This window comes from Dioscorea cayenensis, chromosome 8 (genome assembly GCF_009730915.1).
Source record: "Dioscorea cayenensis subsp. rotundata cultivar TDr96_F1 chromosome 8, TDr96_F1_v2_PseudoChromosome.rev07_lg8_w22 25.fasta, whole genome shotgun sequence".
Taxonomy (NCBI): domain Eukaryota; kingdom Viridiplantae; phylum Streptophyta; class Magnoliopsida; order Dioscoreales; family Dioscoreaceae; genus Dioscorea; species Dioscorea cayenensis.
This window is the reverse complement of record NC_052478.1, coordinates 15569837-15586412: the sequence shown is the minus strand read 5'-3', so window position 1 is coordinate 15586412 and position 16576 is coordinate 15569837. Positions and strand designations below refer to the sequence as shown.

At 42.6% G+C, this 16576-nt stretch overlaps 1 non-coding gene across 1 annotated transcript; it reads left to right on the top strand.

Annotated features, from left to right (window-relative positions):
- The first annotated feature begins 8682 nt into the window (after positions 1-8682).
- Positions 8683-8789, top strand: LOC120268104. Its single transcript, XR_005538774.1, has one exon. It is a non-coding gene; the product is annotated as a small nucleolar RNA R71 (small nucleolar RNA).
- The last annotated feature ends 7787 nt before the right edge of the window (positions 8790-16576 follow it).

Sequence of the window (16576 nt, the reverse complement as noted above, 5' to 3'; positions counted from 1 at the left end):
AATTACCCACGTCTGTGTGCCATCCAGATTAGCATATCCACACTCTTGTGTCATCTTAGGATGGAGTCTGAGAACTTTGTAGAGATCCACATGCCGCTATAAAAATTACACATGGGCGTGTGTCTTCTTTAGATGACTTAGAAAAAATTACAGACTCTACAGACCAATTTTTGTGCAATCATACAAATCAGAGACTGCATAAACCATGAAGAACTGACCAGTGAATCATGGAAAACATGCTCAAACGACCTATAAACTTCACCAATCACAATTAAGCACACTAAAACACCAATAATACACAAGTAAAGCACATCAAAAAGCATGTAAAAATTAAGACACCAACACTTAAGCTCTTATTCATGCAATACTAAAAGTAAGAGCTAGAAAAACAGTGAAGACTTGGGTTGCCTCCTGATAAGTGCTTGAGTAGACATATTTTTATATATGTTTTACATGCATTGAGCATCATTTTTACTGTGGTTTATGTCTCATATTGTGTATTTGGTGTTCTTTTATGCATATAGGTTGTGAATGCCTTGAAGAGTAAAAAGGAAGCAAAGATAGGCTATAAAGACACAATGTTGGGAGTTCTTGTTCAATTCAAGGACCAAGACACGAGAGCAGTTCATAAACGTGGAGATGTGTGCCAACTTCCAAGAAGATTCAAGTCAATTCACCATTTGGAAGGGCACAAAGACAGCCACATCTTCATATTCCTTCTCTTTGTGAAGATTGCAAGACCTCTCAAAGATACGTCGATGAAGAAAAGTTTTATAGCCTACCACATGGACGTGTGCCCGGACATGTGGCCTTAAGAGAAGAGTGTTCGGATAGCGTTTTTGTGAAAAGTACTGTAGTCATTTCGTTGTAGCAGTACTGTAGCAGAATTACTGTTCGCGCGCCCGCGTGGAAATTCCGCACGCCCGCGTGGAAATTCTTGCAGCCCACGCGGGCGCGTGGAAAATCCACACGGGCGCGTGAGGGCTCGTGACAGACGCGATCTAAGGCCTATAAATAGCCGTTTTGCCCTATTCTTTCTCATCTTTTGTGCGGCTCTTGAGGGGTGAGACGGCTAGGGTTTGGAGAGGAGGTCTTTGCGGCTTTGGAGGCGCTTCGTCACCAACTTTGATCGATTCCTCCTCCGTCATAGCATCAAGGAAGCCACCGGTGAACCTACCTTCGGAGTGGGTCCTTCAAGACGTCGAAGCTCTCCATCAAGGCCATCAGTTCATACATAAGGGGGTTTATTTCTATGGTTTTAATGTACTTTCATTCATTGATGGTGTGTTTTGTATGTTGCTCCATGGAGGGCTAAAACCCTAGAGGGTATTTGGGCTTGTGAACCCTAGGATTCTCATCTTTTGTGAATTTGCTTTGTGTTTCTATTTAATCTGAGTTTGATTAAGTTTCATTCTTGATTGTTTAATGCTTGCTTGCCTTATTGATCTTATGGTTATTTGGTTTGCATGATTTGTTGCCTTGGTGAGAGAGAGATCTCCATTAGGGTTAGAACCTGAAGATTGAAGAGGGTTGAGAGGGTGAGTCATGAGATAGTGAAGTGTCCCCTTTCCCCTCCGATTGGTGTATTCTATCTCCATTCCCTAAGCTCTATGCAACCATATTTGGTGGGAGGCGTGAGATTGCTCGATTTCTCCGCCGGGACCTTGTAGGGGGTTAGGATCCTTCGCCGGGAATTAGGGTTGGATCAATCTTTAGGAATTGGATACACAGTTTGGAATCCCTAGAGTGCTTTGCGGTCATATGTGGTGTGAGGTGTTGAGATTGAGCGATTTCTCCACCGGGACCTCGTAGGGGACTAGTATCGGTGATCTAGAGATAGACCCGATTATGTTTGGATTTCCACGACTTAACTTACTCATCACAGAAACACTTTACTTATTCGATACCTAATACCTGAATCCTAGGGGGAGCATTGCCCGAATACTCCACTTTTACTGATTGAGATTCTCCTTCCATTTTACCCTTGCATATTCGTCTCCGGTGTTCATCTCTTTGCACATTAGATCACCACACTATCCCATTATCATTAGGCTAGATAGCAGAGAAGAAGTTAGTACTAGTAGCCCTGTTCCCTGTGGATTCGACTACCCGACTCACCGGGTATTTATTACTTCGACACCCGTGCACTTGCGGTACACACACGCATATTCGGGCGTGTCACCTCCCAAGAAGCGCTTGTTTAACGTCATTAAGCTTGGCGTACCTCTTCTTAGCTCATGGGGGCTCATGAATGAAGGTTTCCCTCTTACCTACAACCTGAAAGCATGATGAACATAATCTTTTCAAGATAGAAGGAGAGTTGTCAAGCTTGTTACCACACAAGGGTTTGTCACCCTTACTCTGTGCTTGTAGATCACCCTTAGCCTTGGTGCGCTTCTTGCGACGTTGTCTTGCTAGCTTCATCTTTTGGATCATCCTCTTCATGATCCCCAGGGTAGGTTGCACCTTGTCCTATAGACCAAGTGTCAAAACTTCATCATTCTCCATCTCTTGATTTAGTGATAAGTGCTTGTGCGATAAGAATGTAAAGCGTTCTTTCCTTATGATGAGCATTACTTTTGTCAGGTTTTAGCGCTAATATGTATGTATTTATGTACTTTTATGCAGGTTGGGTTGTGAGGTCGATTATTTGTGAAAGAAGCCATTGTAGATTGTTTTACGCATTATTTGGAGGAGATCATGAGAAGGCCCAAACGCGGAGACATAAGTCAGGTTTAGAATGCTAGGATGTGTGCCAACCTCCTTGTATTCGAGCTAAGGCAATGATTCGGAGGGGCACGAAGGCAGTTACATCCTAGTATTCCGGCTTGTGCATATTTAGCAAGATCTCCACCAACGTGACCGTTTATTGAAGAACCAAGATGATCTACGATGTGAACGTGTGGCCGTTTATGTTACCTCGATGGAAGCATGGATTCAAGAGTATTTCGGGCCGTTACTTTAGTAGGTACTGTAGCAATTCACTGTAGCAGAGTATTGTTCACAGCCAGCCGAAGAAGGAGCAAAACAGAGAAGCCACACAGGCGTGTGGAAATTCCATAAGCCCGTGCGTTAATTCCACAGGCCCGTGTGGAATATCCACAGGGGCGTGTGGAATCCCGATTCCATCCCTATTTAAGGTCGATTTCAACATTCTTTTCTCCATCTTTTCCCCAACTTGAGAGAGGGTTGCGGCTAGGGTTTTGAGAGGTATTGGCAAGGGATTTGGATAGGTTCTATGGCTCTAACATCATCATCTCTTTGGAAGAAGGTTGGTAAGGGAGCCTCCGTCGGATTGATTCGGCGAGGCATATCTTATACCGGACAAGGGGATCTTGCGACGAGTAGAGGACTTTCCACAAGACCATCGCCATGACTATCGAGGGGGTTTTCCTATGGATTGTTTTCTTTTACATTTGATTACATTATTGTTTGTATTGTGCTCCATGGAGAGCTAAACCCCTAGTGGATACTTGGGTATTTGTGAACCATAGGATGTATTAGTTTCATTGAATCTTTTTATTATGCTTTCAATTAATTGATGTTATTGTGAGTTCCAATCTTGAATGTTTGATTGTTAGAATACTCCCTTAGAGTGACACTAGGGTTTAGAGTTCATGTGGTAACCCTTGTGAGTGAGTGACACACCAAGAGAGTTAGACAAAGCTTGATTGGAGAGGGTTGAGAGGGTGAGTCGAGAGGTACAGGAGCGTCCCCTTTCCCCTCTGGTGTGATAAGTTCTACCTCCATTCCTCGAGTTCTTTGTGGGCATGATAGAGTGAATGAGCTAAGGGATGATCCTCCGCTGGGGCTTAGTTGTGAATGTGACGGAGTGAAGCGTTGAGGTGATTTTAGCATCTAGGGCTTAATTATGGTTAGGGACCTTTCTTTTGGACCAAAGGTTAGGTCTACAATTAGGAAAAGATTTATCATTTGGAATCCCCAGAGCTTAATGCAATTCTTCTTACGAGTGCGAGGTTGAGAGGTTGTTCAACCTCTCCTCCGGGACATATAGAGGATTAGGCTTGGTTAACCCTAGATTCGGGGCCATGCATTAAAGGATGTCCCTGACTCACCATTGCATTAGTTAGGAGGCATAATAGAGAGTTCTTACACTTAAAACGATTTTCCTAGGCAGATCAATACCTGGGTACCCCATCTTTATCGATTGTCTTACCTTCTCCTTTACTTTTGCTCTCTTTCGGGTTGTTTTACTTTTGAGAATTGAATCTTGTCACACATATCACTATTTATCTTTCATATAGTTAAGAAGCAAATTAAGTATTTTTATTCCCTTTTCCCTGTGGATACAATACCCCACTCACCTGGGATTTATTACTTCGACAACTCCGTGGACTTGCGGGGAGTCCTGTCATTTAGCAACCCCTCATATGGGTCCTGAGGACACATCATTTTCGGCACATATTCATCAATTAACTCATCACCAACTCTAAGTGTTAACTCCCTACCGTCCATGTCAATAAGAGCCTTGGAAGTGTGCAAGAACGGCCCCACAAGTATCAATGGGACCCCGGCATCCTCACAAGTAAGTCTTCAATGATGCCCCTCGGATGTCTAACTGTTTGGTTAGCCAATTGGAGTGTGATCCGAGTGTTCCTAGGCTCTCCCAAGCCTAGCTTCTGAATTAAAGTATAAGGCATGATGTTGATGCTAGCCCCTGGATCTGCCAATGCCTTTTCTTCACCAAAATTGCCAATGTTGCATGGAATAATGAAGCTTCTAGGGTCTTTTCTCTTGTTTGACATATTCTTTTGCAACACCGCCGAACACAAAGCATCTAGAATCACAGATGCACTCTCCTCCAACTTCCTCTTATTGGTCAAGAGGTCCTTCAGAAACTTTGCATAGCGAGCATTTGAGACAACACCTCCACAAATAGGATGTTGATATGCAGTTGCTTGAATAGACCCAAAAACTTTTTGTATTGCACATCATTTTGATCGTTATTCAATCTTGAAGCGTAAACGATTCTTGGCTTGTAAGGTGAGGGTGCCACCTCCTTCTCTTTGGATCTTTGTTTAACCTTGATAAGTGCTTGAGTATACATATTTTTATATATGTTTTACATGCATTGAGCATCATTTTTACCATGGTTTATGTCTCATATTATGTATTTGGTGCTCTTTTATGCATATAGGTTGTGAATGCCTTGAAGAGTAGAAAGGAAGCAAAGATAGGCTATAAAGACACATTGTTGGGAGTTCTTGTTCAATTCAAGGACCAAGACACAAGAGGAGTCCATGAACGTGGAGATGTGTGTCAACTTCCAAGAGGATTCAAGTCAATTTACTAGTTGGAAGGACACAAGGGAATCTCGTCTGCCATATCCTCTACTGACTGAATCTCCCTGAGTGTGCTCATATCGGGAAATCTGTGGTCTGACCAAGTCTGAGACTAGTCAGCTGCTCAAACCTCACCTGATGCTCGGGAATGGTAAAACTCATGCTCTCGGGCTCAGGAGATGGCTCACGTGGCCGTTTATCAGCTTGCTTTTTTGGCCGAGGTGCCATTACCTGCAAAATTTGAAAGAAACTCGATCAAACAAGTTAATTAAGTAATGCTGCAGAAATTCGCACGATCATGTGGAATTTCCGCACGCTCGTGTGGATCCACATGGCGTGAACAAACGCACCGCCGCGCCACAAAAATCCAACAATACACTTTTAAATTCTTTCTAACTTCATTCTAAACATGTATAATCATTCTAATTGTAGAAACGAATCATGATTGACCGGTTTCATCGATTAAACTCAGGATTTGAAGAAGAAAAACAAAGATAAGGGCTTACCGACGAGGTGAGATGAAAAAACTTTTAATTGGCCGGAACACCAAGTAAAAATCCCTCCAAATTGGCAAATACGAAATCAGGAGAAAGTGTGAGTGTGCTTACAGATGATGAGAAGAAACGATGATCCTTTTAAAAGGACTCGTGCCTCTTGGTGCTCTGTACATCTGCACGGGCGTGCAGAAATTATCCACGCCCGTGCGCCCGACCCACAAGGGCAGCGGCACGCCTCTGTGGCTTCTCTGTCCAACCGAGAAGAATTGCTAAGTGTTTCTCACGCCCGTGTGGAAATTCACTGGGGCAACCCCACGCCCCTGTGTCTTCTATGGATGGAGAAAGCTTATCTGAAGAGATTCGCACGGGTGTGCAGAAAATTCCAACGCTCGTGAGTTTTTCACAGGATCGCTCACAGGGGCGAGTCCACGGCCCTGTGTGCTCTCGGGATAATTTGCCAAGTCTCTGCAGGAAGACGCACGGCCGTGCAGAAACTACACACGGGCGTGCACCATCACAAGGTCGCTCACAGGGGCGTGTCTACGCCCTTGTGCCTTCTTTGGATGAGCTCGTAATACAACTCCACGGGCGTGTGGAAATTCCACATGCCCGTGCGTTTCCTCTGGATAACTTAGAAAACTCTGCAGGCTCTGCAAAAATTTCCTGAACATGTTTACACATTCAGAGCCTTACCTTTTTATGCAAATACACCAGCATAAAACATTAAAAACAAGCTCAAGTGACTTAAACTTCGCCAAATCCTCATGGAAACACACGATGACATTAAAATCCACAATATAATGCACAGCAGAAGCATCTAAAAATCAAGACACCAACACTCAACAATTTATTCATACAAAAACTAAACTAACAACTAAGAAAAACAATAAACACTTGGGTTGCCTGCCAAGAAGTGCTTGTTTTACGTCACTAAGCTTGATGTACCTTGTCTTACCTCACGGGGGTTCATAGATGAAGGTTGCCCTCTTACCCATGGCTTGAAAGCATGACGAGCAAAGTCTCTTGAAGGTAGAGGGAGAGTTATCGGGCTTGGGACCACCTAGAAATGGTTCATCCAACTTGTTCAGTTCACGCACATCTCCAACAGCCTTGGAGTGTTTCCTGTGGCATCTCATCGCCCTCTTCATCTTCCGAAACACCTTCTTCAGGATCCCCGGAGTAGACGATACTTCTTCCTTCGAGCCAAGCATCATTATTTCTTCATTTGTTTCCTCTTGGTCGAATAAACCCTCGTACGGGTCCGGACTGAACATTTCTTGTATATATTCATCAACAATCTCATCAGTAGTGTCTATAAAATACAAAGTATCATCGAAATCAAGAGAATGCCACATGGCTTAAGCAAGGTGGTATGTGAGCTTGTCGTCTCCAACTCTCAAAGTTAGCTCCTTGCCATCCATGGCAATCAATGCCTTGGAAGTCTGCAAGAATGGTCTCCCAAGTATTAAGGGTACATCCGCATCATCATCGACGTCTAGCACCACAAAATCTATAGGAAATATGTACTTGTCCACGTTGATGAGCACATCTTTGATGATACCCCTAGGATGTCTCACCGTTCGGTCCGCCAATTGCAAAGTCATCCGAGTGGGCCTATGCTTGCCCAAGCCTAGCTTCTGAAATAAGGTGTATGACATGCTGTTAATACTGGCCCCTGAGTCTACCAATACCATTTCTTCAACTAAATTGCCAATGTTGCACGGAATAATGAAGTTTCCTAGGTCTTTCCTCTTGTTTGGCATGTTCTTTTGCAAAACCGCCGAGCAAGAAGCATCTAAGATCACTGAAGCACACTCTTCTAACTTCCTCTTATTAGTTAACAAGTCCTTTAAGAATTTTTCATACTTAGGTATTTGAGACAATGCCTCAACAAACAGAATGTTGATGTGGAGTTGCTTGAACAAACTCAGGAACTGCTTATATTGTTCATCCCCTTGGTCATTCTTCAATCTAGAGGGATAAGGGATTCTTGGCATGAAAGGTAGGGGTGCCACCTCCTTCTCCTTGCTTGCTCCCTCTTCAACCTCTATGACCTCCGGTGCGTGTTCATTGGGCTTCTCACTCAGAAACCTACCTTCAACCTCACGACCACTTCTCAAAATGATCGCCTTTACATGCTCTGTAGGATTGGTCTCGGTATTGCTTGGCAAGCTTCCTTGTGATCTCTCCGATAGAGACTTCGCAATTTGCCCCACTTGATTCTCAAGGTTGTGCAAAGAAGCGGTGTGGTTGCGAAGTGTAGCCTCAACTGATTGAAACCTTGTATCCGATGATTGCACAAATCTAGTCAAGGCCTTCTTCAAATTGGTCATTCGGGTCTCCAAACCGGAAACTCGGATCTCCATATTTGGGGCTTGTTGTTGTTGGAAACCGGTGGCCCCCTGGCCTTTTGTGGAACTTGGTTAGTCCACGAGAAATTGGGATGATTCTTCCAACCCGGATTGTAGGTGTTGCTATATGGATTCCCTTGATTCCTCATCGCATTACCCACAAAATCAACATTCTCAACTAAAGATGCATCACCAATGGAGATCGGGCAATCGGAGGGAACATGACCTCCACCACACCTGGTGCAAGTAGTCACGGCTGCCACTCTATTCGAAATTAGAACATCTAACTTCTTACTCAATGATTCCACTTGAGACGGCAATGAAGTTACTGCATCTATCTCATGAAGCACAGCCACCTTCTTCCTCTAACTAGCATTCCATTAGTTGCTATTTAACCCCATTTCTTCAATTAGTTGATGGGCCTCACCAGCGGCCTTGCTACCTAAGGTACCTCCTACTGCCGCATCCAAGAGTTGCCTTGTGCTCGGATTCTATCCGTTGTAAGAGGTCTGAACAATCATCCACTCCGGGAATCCGTGTTACGGGCACTTTCTCAGGAGCTCCTTGAATTTTCCCCATGTCTCAAATAGAGACTCCAATTCTGACTGTACAAAGTACAAGATCTCATTCCTAAGCTTTGCAGATTTTCCGAGAGGGAAATAACGGGCAAGAAAAGTTTCTACCATCTTCTCCCATGTGGTAATTGATGCTCTAGGTAATGAGTGTAGCCACTGCTTCGCTCTCCCCTTTAAGGAAAATGGAAAGTCTCTCAACTTGATGGCATCATCCGTCACCCAGTTTATCTTGAGTATATCACACACCTCAAGAAATTTCTCTATATGACTGTTTGGATCCTCATCGGCCAAACCATTGAACTGTGCGGATTCCTGCAACATGTGGATGAATGCCGGCTTTAACTCTAAGTTCTGAGCTATAATCGGGGGATGCACAATACTCGATTATGTCCCCAATACTGAAGGTCTGACATAATCAGATAATGCCCTTTGTTGCTCATTTTGTTCCGCCATATTATCTGATCCTTCAACTTCGAAATCAGCTAGATTAGGTTGTTCTTGCATAGGTTCTTTCCCTTTTTTTTTTAAAGTGTACGTTCGAGCTCAAGATCTCCTTCAATCAATATTGAGGGTTTCCCTCGGGTCATGAACCTAGAGTTGTACAAAAAGAAAGAAAACAAATTAGAACGATGATAAAAAAAAAAGATGTGAAATAGAATGAATAAATGAATAGCTAAGAAAACAAAGTGCAAAGTATCTCTAAACGCCTATTCCCCAACAATGGTGCCAAAAACTTAACAACACCCCTTGCATATGTCCCGCAAGTGCACGGGTTTGTCGAAGTAATAAAATCCCAGGTGAGTGGGTATCGTATCCACAGGGAATAGGGAGTAAAAATACTTAAGTTTTTTCTTAACTAACCGAAATATAAATAGTGATTTGTGTGGTAAGATGTAATGTAAACAAAAGTAAAAGAGACAAGAGAGATAGCACAACTAAAGGAGAGGTAAGGCAATCGATATAAATGGGGTACTCGGATATTGATCCGCTTAGGACAATCGTTTCAAGTGCAAAAACACTCTATTATGCTTCCTAAATAATGTATTAATGAGTCGTGGAGATTCTTTAACACATGGTCCCAAATCTAAGGTCAACCATGCCTAACCCTATACATGTCCCGGAGGAGAAATTGAACAATCTCTCAACCTCACACTCATATAGAATTGCAATGAGTTCTAGGGATTCCAAGTGATAAATCCTCTTCCTATATGTAGACCTAACCCTTTGGACCAGGCGGAAGGTCCCTAGCCACAATTAAGCCCTATATGCTAAAATCACTTCAACGTTTCACTCCATTGCACTGGCAACTAAGCCCCAGCGGAAGGTCATCCCTTAGCCCATTCACTCTACTATAACTGCAAAGAACTCGAGGAATTGGAGGTAGAATAAATCACACTGGAGGGGAAAGGGGACGCTCCATTGCCTCTCCGCTCACCCTCTCAACCCTCTCTAATCTAGCTTTGTCTAACTCTCGTGGTGTGTCACTCACTCATAAGGGTTACCAACAAGAACTCTCAACCCTAGTGTCACTCTAAGGGAGTATTCATACAATCAATGCATTCAAGATTGGAACTCAATAAAAACATCAATTAATGAAAGCATAATAACAAGATTCAATGAAACGAATACAACCTAGGGTTCACAATCCAAGTACCCACTAGAGGGTTTAGCTCTCCATGGAGCTAATTACAATCAATGAAATTGAATGTAAAAGTAATGAATCCATAGAAAACCCCCTCGATAGTCGTGACGATGGTCTTGTGGAGAGTCCTCTACTCGTCCAAAGGTCCCTTTGTCAGGCCTAGGATACAGCTCACCGGATCAGTGCTGACGAAAGCTCTCCCACTAACTATCTTCCAAATGAAACGCGATGTCAGAGCCGTAGAACCTCTCCCAATCCCTAGCCAATACCTCTCAAAACCTTAGCCGTAGCCCTCTCTCAAGTTGGGGAAAAGATGGAGAAAAGAATGCTGAAATCGGGCCTGAATCGGCTTTTAAAGGGCTTGAATCAGGAATCAACACGCCCTTGTGAATATTTCACACGGCCCGTGTGGAATTAACACACAGGCATGTGGAATTAACACACAGGCGTGTGGAATTTCCATATGCCCGTGTGGCTTCTCTGGACAACTCCTTCTTCAGCCGGCTGTGAACAGTACCTGCTACAATATTTTGCTACATAGTTGTTACAGTGCCCTGCTACAGTACCGTTCCGAAACACTCCCGAAACCATACTTTCATCGAGGTAACATAAATGGGCACACGTTTACGTCGTAGATCGCTTTGCTTTTCAATGAACGGCTGCGTTGGTGGAGATCTTGTTACACATGCACAAGCCACAATACTTAGAATGTGACTGCCTTTGTTCCCCTCCAAATCATTATGCTAGCTTGAATACAAGGAGGTTGGCACACATTCTAGCATCTTGAACCCGACTTATGTTTTCGCATTTGAACCTTCTCAAGATTTCCTCTAAATGGTGCACTAACGATCTACATTGGCTTCTTTCTCTAAGATTCGGTTTCACAACCATATATGCATGAAAGTAATATAGATACACACATATTAGTGTTAAACCCGATAAAAGTAATGCTCATCATAAGGAAAGAACACTTTGCATTCTTATCACACAAGCACTTTTCACTTCTCTTTGTGAAGATTGCAAGACCTCTTAAAGATACGTCGATGAAGAAAAGTCTTATAGCTTACCACATGGACGTGTGCCCGGACATGTGGCCTCAAGAGAAGAGTGTTTGCATCATGTTTTATGAAAAGTAATGTAGCAAAGTACTTCAGCAATTATACTGTAGCAGTATTGTAGCAAAAATATTGTTCATGCGCCCGCGTGGAAATTCCACACGCCCGCGTGGAAATTCCTGCAGCCCATGTGGGCATGTGGAAAATCCACATGGGCGCATAGGAGCACGTGACAGACGTGGTCTAAGGCCCATAAATAGCCGTTTTGCCAAATTCTTTCTCATCTTTTGTGCTGCTCTTGAGAGGTAAGACGGCTATGATTTGGAGAGGAGGTCTTTGCCGATTGGGAGGATGTTCTTCACCAACTTTGATAGTTTCCTTCGCCGTCATAGCACTTGGGAAGTCACCGGCGACCTAGCTTCAGAGAGGAATCCTTCAACATGTTGTTAAACTACCCATCAAGGCCAATCATCATGAATTCAAGGGGGTTTTCTCTATGGTTTTTGTTGCTTTTCATTGTATTAATCATTGTTTTGTAACTTGCCCCATGGAGGGTTAAACCCTAGTAGGTATTTGGGCATGTAAACCCTAGGATCTATTCTTTTATATTGATTTGCTTTATGTTTCTAGTTAATCCGAGTTGATTTGAGTTTTAATCTTGTGTTCCCATTGCTTGCATGTCTTATTTGATCTTGTGGTTGATTGTGTATGCATGATTTGTTACTTTGATGAGAGAGGTCTATATTAGAGTTAGAACTTCAAGGTTAAAGAGGGTTGAGAGGGTGAGTCATGAGATAATGGAGTGTCCCCTTCCCTTCTGAATGAGTGTTTCCTATCTCTGTATTCCCTAGACTCTATGCAACTATATTTGGTGTGAGGCGTGAGATTGAGAGATTTCTCCACCGGGACCTTGTAGGGGGTTAGGGATCCTTCATCAGGAATTAGGGTTGGATCTATCTTTAGGAATCAGTTTCACTCTCAGGTGTCCCTATAGCGTATTGCGGTCATATGAGGTGTGAGGTGTTGAGATTGAGCGATTTCTCCACCGGGACATTATAGGGGTCTAGTACCGGTGGCTTGGATGCAAGGACCGGTTGTTCTTGGATTACCTCGACTCATTAAACTCAGCTTGGAAGCATTTAGCAAGTCTTGAACTTCATGTTACATCCTAAGGGGATCATTGCCCGATTACCTCATCTTTATTGATTAAGATCTTCCTCTATTTTATCCTTGCATATGCATCTCCGGTATTCTTTTCTTCGCACATTAGATCACCACATTATCCTATTTATCATTACGCTAGAAAGCAGAGAAGAAGGTAGTAGTAGTAGCCTGTTCCCTGTGGATTTGACTACCCAACTCACCCGGTATTTTATTACTTTGACACTCGTGCACTTGCAGTTTACACGCATATTCGACACCCAGCAACAGCACCAAAAACTTTACACGTATACTCGACAGTACTTTTCATAAAACGCAGTCCAAACGCTCTTCTTTTGAAGCTACATGTCCAGGCACACGTCCATGTGGTAGGCTATAAGACTTTTCTTCATCGACGTAGGTTTGAGAGGTCTTGCAATCTTCACAAAGAGAAGGAACATGAAGATGTGGCTGCTTTTGTGCCCTTCTAACTAGTGAATTGACTTGAATCCTCTTGGAAGTTGGCACACATCTCTATGTTGATGGACTCCTCTTGTGTCTTGGTTCTTGAATTGAACAAGAACTCCCAACAATGTGTCTTTATAGCCTACCTTTGCCTCCTATTTACTCTTCGAGGCATTCACAACCTATATGCATAAAAGAACACCAAATACATAATATGAGACATAAACTATCATAAAAATGATGCTCAATGCATGTAAAACATATATAAAAATATGTCTACTCAAGCATTTATCAAACCTCCACGACCCCTAGTGACTCAACATTGGTCTTCTCACTAGGAGTCTACTCTCAACTTCACAACCACTTCTCAAAGTGATCGCCTTCACATGTTCTCTTAGGTATGTCTTTGTGTTGCTAGGCAAACTCCCTTGATGTCTTTCAAAAGTGACTTTGCAATTTAGCCCACTTGGTTCTCCAAGTTATGCAATGAAGTGGTGTGGTTGCGAAGTGTGGGTTCAACTGATTGAAATCTTGTATCCGATAATGAAATGAACATGGTTAAAGCCTTCTCTAAGTCAGGTATCTGGTTTTCCAACCCTAAAACTCTATTCTCCAGTTTTGGGGCTTGTTTTTGTTGTTGGAAACCCGGTGGTGCCATAGTCTTCTATTGCCCTTGATTACTCCAAGAAAGGTTTGGGTGGTTCCTCCACCCCGGATTGTAGGTCTTGCTATATGGATTTCCTTGTCCTCTCATTGCATTACCTACAAAATCAACCTGTTCCATGGAAGTGATACCACCAATCGAAATAGGGTAATCAGACGGTGTATGTCCACCCCCACACCAGGTACAACTCATCACGGCGACCACTCTAGGAGAAGTTAGAGTGTAAACTTCTTACTCAATGATTTAACTTGGGCCGCCAATGATGTGACTGCATCGATCTCATAAAGCGGGCTACCTTCTTTCTATCCCGTGTGTTCTACCGATAACTATTCATAGCCATTTCATCAATGAGATGTCAGGCTTCTTCAAGGTTATTGCTTCCTAAGGTACCTCCTGCTGTAGCATCAAGTAAATGCTTTATGCTTAGGTTCAACCCATTATAGAAAGTCTGAATGATCATCCGCTCGGGGAACCCATGTTGAGAACATTTCTGCAGGAGCTCCTTGAACCTATCACTTGTCTCAAAAAGAGACTCCAATTCCGCTTCCACAAAAAATGTATCTCATTCCTAAGCTTTGTAGATTTTCCGGGAGGGAAATATCGGGCAAGAAAAGCGTCTACCATCTCTTCCCATGTGGTGATCGATGCTCTAGGTAATGAGTGTAGCCATTTCTTTGCTCTTCCTTTCAAGGAAAAAGGGAAGGTCCTCAACTTGATGGTATTATCTGTAACACCATTAATCTTGAGCATATCACACAATTCCAAGAAGTTCTTAATATGATCGTTTGGATCCTCATCGACCAAACCTTTGAATTGTGCTGACTACTGTAACATCTGGATGAAGCCTAGCTTAAGCAAAAAATTCTGAGCTGTAATCAGTGACTGCACAATGATGGGTTGCGCATTAAGAACTGGGGATCTAGCATAATATGAGAGTGTCCTCTGCTGCTCATTCTGTTTTGCAATATTATCAGACCCTTCAACTTCTATTTCAGCTTGATTAGACTATTCTTGCACAAGTTCTTTTCCCCTTCTATGAATTCTTCTTCCAATGTCCAAATCACCTTCAACCAATGTCGAAAGGTTTCCTTGGGTCATAACCTGGAGCTACAACGAAAGAAAGAAAAACAAATCAAAACGATGGAAAAATAAGAAAGTGTGAAATAGAAAAATAATGAATAGCTAAAATAGCAAGGTACAAAATGCTTCCGAAATGCCTATTCCCCTGCAACGGCGCCAAAAACTTGACACACACCTTGCGTGTGTATACCGTAAGTGCACGGGTTGTCAAAGTAATAAAGTACCCTAGTGAGTGGGAAGTCATATCAACAGGGAATAGTGCTCAGAAACACAAGAATTTCTATTTAACTATAGTGAAGATGGTTCAAGAGTGATGTGAACAATATCAATGCAAATAAGAATAAAGGAAATAAGAAAGAGACGTAATGAAATGATAGGAGAGCCAATCGATAGAAGATGGGGCACCCAGACATTGCTCTCCCTAGGACTATTGTTTCAAGTGCAAGACCACTCACTATGTCTCCTAACTGATGTTTAATTAGTCTTGAAAATCCTTAAACACACAGTCCCAAACCTAACGTCAACTGTGACGAACCCTATTCCATGCCCGGGTGGAAAGGAATACTCTTGACGCCTCACACTGTGTGGGGTTGCAAGAAGCTCTAGGGATTCCAAGTGATAAACCCTATTCCCTAATATATATCTAATCCTTTAGTCTAGGCGAAATACCCCTAGTCACAATTAAGCCCTAGCACTAAGGATTACTTCAATGCTTCACTCTGTTGCTTGCACAACTAAGCACCAACGGAGTTTATCTCTTAGCACTTCACTCTATCATGACCACAAATAACTCTTCGAACATGGAGGTAGGATAAATCACATCAAAAGGAAAATGGGATGTTCCGCTACCTTTCGACTCACCATCTCTACCCTCTCCAACCTTGCTTTTACTAACCCTCATGGTGTGTCACTCACCCACAAAGATTACCAAGATAGATTCTCAACCCTAGTGTCACTCTAATGGAAAATCGATTCAACAAACATTCAAGGTTGGAACTCAATTAAAACATCAATTAAAGAAACATAGTAAAAGATCAATGAAACAAAAATCATCATAAGGTTTACAAGTCCAAGCACCCACTAGTGGTTTAGCTCTCCATGGAGCAACATACAATCAATAATGAAATCGAATATAAAAGCATGCAATCCATAAGTAAAACCCCCTCGTAGTCTGTATCGATAGTTGATAAGTGCTTGTGTATTAGTAATACAAAGTATTCTTTTCTTACGGTGAGCATTACTTTTCTCAGATTTTATCACTAATACATTTGTATTTGTGTTCTTTTGTGCATGTAGGGTTGTGAAGACAAATATAGAAGAAAGAAGCCAAAGTAGATTGCGAGTGCACTTAGTTGATGAAATCTTAGAGTGAACAAACGTGAAGACACAAGTTGTGCTCAAACACATGTGAGTGTGTTCCAACCTCCGTTATGTTCAATGAAATATGCAAATTGGAGGGGCACAAAGGCACTCACACTCATGTGTTCCGACTTGTGCAAAGTTAGCAAGATTATCGTCAAATGTGCTTTTATTTAAAGATGCAATGTAATCTACAGTGTAGACGTGTGCCCGTTTAAGTTGCCTCGATGAAGAGTGTGGATTCGGGAGTATTTTGGGTGGAGATTGTAGTATGTAGTATAACAAATCACTGTAGCAATTTACTATAGCAATTATTGTTCACAAGCCATAGAAAATTGATTTCTTGGAGATTCACACGGGCGTGTGAAAATTCCACATGCCGTGTTGATGCCCGATTCTAGCCCTATTTAGGTCGTGATTTCAACCTGATTGGGGGATCTCTTTT